Genomic DNA, 3,199 nt, shown 5'->3' with positions numbered 1-3,199 from the left:
GTATAGTCCCAAGAGGCGGCATTGTAGGATCCTATGGAAATAAGCTGCTTTTTAACCAATTTGGCTTCAAAATAATCTTCGTAAATTTTGGTAAACCGGGGGCAGGAGTGGTGACGCAGGCAGTAAGGTGTCTGCTTTGCCTGACCTAGCCTAGGATGGACAGCAGTTCGATCCCCTGGCTTTCCACATGGTTCCCAAGTCAGGAGCGATTTCTAAGTGCATAGCCAGGAGTAACCCCTGAGCATCACCAGGGGTGGCCCCAAAACAAAACAAGACTTGGTAAAGCCTCTCCTCAGGTCATTCAGGGAACTTAAACTTGTCATCCAGATCTATCCAAAAGCCCCTTATTCTGTAATTCGGTGTGGAGTGAAAAGACAACTTGGTCAATGTGGACTCTAGCTACTGTGCTCTAGGGCTTTTGTAAAGACAATGCCCTCCATACTTATTTAGAATATAAGGTTGGAAACAGTAATAGAGATTATATGAGTGTCTTCTGCAAAGAACTGTCTCCAGGGTTCTTTTGAAGGACTTGTACATGTCACAAGCCTCAGCAGCACCAAGGAGTCTGTTTGCTGTTTGCAGTCATCTCTTCCCGGGTCTCACAGGTCAGAGAACAGGGGGGCCTAATTGACTGCATCAATATGTGGCTTTTATTGCATTGTGATTCTAAAATGAATGAAACCTTGTTTTTAGAATAAATGGATAGAGTTTAAGGTGCTGCTAATAACAAAAGTGAAAGAACTATTGTTTCACTCATGAAATGTTATTAAGAAAAGACATACGCCCCCCAAAACCGCCTCTAATTATCATTTCTGGTTTTGTTGAAATATATTGTGGTTACTAGTGGGAAATGGAGGGTAAGGGAGGGGTGGTAGAGTTAGAATTGAAAGCAGTAATTCTGACATACTTTTATGTTAAGCCTTATCTTGGAATACTATAGTAGTGAAAAGCAATTAAAGAAGGAAAATAGAAACAACCTCCCTCCAAGGATATGACTATTAGAACTGAAGTGATATTTAAGTACTAATGTATTTTTTCTCACTAAAGTCTTCAAAGTAATTCTTTTTTTTTCTCTTTTTTGGATTTTGGGCCACACCCAGTGACCCTCAGTGGTTACTCATGGCTATGCATTCATTAATTGCTCCTGGCTCAGGGAACCATATGGGACACCAGGGATCAAACTATGGTCCATTCTGGGACAGCCACGTGCAAGGCAAACACCCTACCTATTGGGTGCCATCACTCAAAGTAATTCTTGTATTTATTAGTGCAAATTGCAAACAAACATATTGGGATGTAAAATCAACCCACACACCTGATCTCCAACCCCAGGTAAAGTAGCATCGTGCATGAAATAACACAAACCAGGATGAGGGTTCAACATGTGTAGGTGAAATAAAAATGTCACTGAGAGGCCGGAGTGTTGGCGCAGGACTCAAGCGTCTGCCTTGCATGCACTAGCCCAGAACAGACCATGGTTAGATCTCCGTGTCCCATATGATCCCCCAAGCCAAGAACGATTTCTAAGCACATAGCGAGGAGTAACCCCTAAGCATCACCAGGTGTGGTCCCCCCTAAAAAAGAAAAGAAAATGTCACTGGAAGGCCTTACCAGCAGATTAACAACTGCTGAAAACAGAAACACTGAGGTGGAAGATAAGGTGCACAACACATCCAGACAATAGCAGTAGCTGCTAAAATAAATGAACAGCATATGGGAAACTTCCTCAACATAAGTGGACGGGTAATAGAAAAGTGGATTATTTCAACAACAACAAAAAAAACAACATAAAAGCCAATGGGGCGCAGAAATCCTGGAAGCTAATCCCTATGAAGCAGCAACAAAGACATCATTGCTGAGAAGTTCCCAGGGATGAAGAGTACATATACCTGTATCCTGGATGCCTGAAGAGTACCAGCTAAGAGACCCAAATAAAAACACTGCAAATCGCAATAATGGAAATCCTAGAGGTAGAATACTGAAATAATTAAGACCAAGAATGAAAATAATATACAAAGGCTTATCCTTAAGATGTACAGCAGAATTATCACAAGCAACTCGTGAGTCCGAAGGCAGCGGTGCGATAGAGTGGAAAAGCTAAATGAAATGAACGCCTTACCCAGGATACTTCACACAGCTAGACACTCATTTAAGATTGAGTGAAGTATATGCCGTTCTATGTATAAAGAACAGCTCAGAAAATTTAAAACTAAAATACCAACTTTCAAAGAACTAAACGTGAGTACAAGGCAAGAAAAATCACACAAACACCCACACAATACACCTAGAAAAACAGCATACAATTTCATGACAGACAACCACATTTCTCTTTGTTAAAGGACTAAATGCACTAAGCAATAGACACATGGTGGCAAAATGCACAAAACTGAAACCAACATTTTGCTGCCTGCACTAAACACATTTGATAGAGCAAACAGATTCTCAAACTTAAAGGTTGCAACACATCCATCAAGCAATCAACTCACAAAGGCTGAAATGTCTATATATCAGACAGCATAGAATTCAGGTTTAAACATGTTATGAGACTAGAGGTTCTTTTTATAATAATCAGGGATATGTACATCAGAATGATACCTCACTCCTAAACATACATGCACACATGAGGGACAAGCAAAATTCTTAAAACAACTGAATAGAAATGAAAGAAGACATCAATAGCAATGCAATAGTTGTTGGAGACTTCAGCACTTCTCTGTTATCTCTTGATAGGTGAAACACGCTAAACATCAATAATGATATATTGGATTTGATGGAACAGGGAGATTACTAAATACATATATATGTCTTAGGGCTTTCCATCTCAAAAACACTGAATAAACCTTTTTATTATTTTATTTGTTAAATTTTTGTTTGTTTTGGAGCCACACCCAGTGGCCCTCAGGGGTTGCTTCTGGCTCTGCACTCAGAATTTGCCATGGGCAGGTTCAAGGGACCATATGGAATGCCAAGGATTGAACCTAGGTCCATCCCTGGTCAGCTGGATGTAAGGCAAATGCCCTACCATTGTGCTATTGCTAGGTCCCCAAATACACCTTTTTAAAATTGCTTTATTTTAACACCATGCTTTGGAAATTGTTGTTGTTAGGTTTCAGTCATACCATGTATACCATCATTCACTAGTGCATATTCCCGTCACCAGTGTCTCCCATTTCTCTCCCACCTTCTATCCCCAACCCCC

General features: G+C 40.5%; 1 non-coding gene across 1 annotated transcript; it reads right to left on the bottom strand.

The window, feature by feature from the left end:
- Positions 1-501: 501 nt before the first annotated feature.
- LOC125999649 (small nucleolar RNA SNORA70) lies at positions 502-637 on the bottom strand. Its single transcript, XR_007492153.1, has one exon. It is a non-coding gene; the product is annotated as a small nucleolar RNA SNORA70 (small nucleolar RNA).
- Positions 638-3,199: the final 2,562 nt, after the last annotated feature.

This window comes from Suncus etruscus, chromosome X (genome assembly GCF_024139225.1).
Source record: "Suncus etruscus isolate mSunEtr1 chromosome X, mSunEtr1.pri.cur, whole genome shotgun sequence".
NCBI lineage: Eukaryota > Metazoa > Chordata > Mammalia > Eulipotyphla > Soricidae > Suncus > Suncus etruscus.
This window is presented reverse-complemented; position numbering and strand designations above follow the sequence as displayed.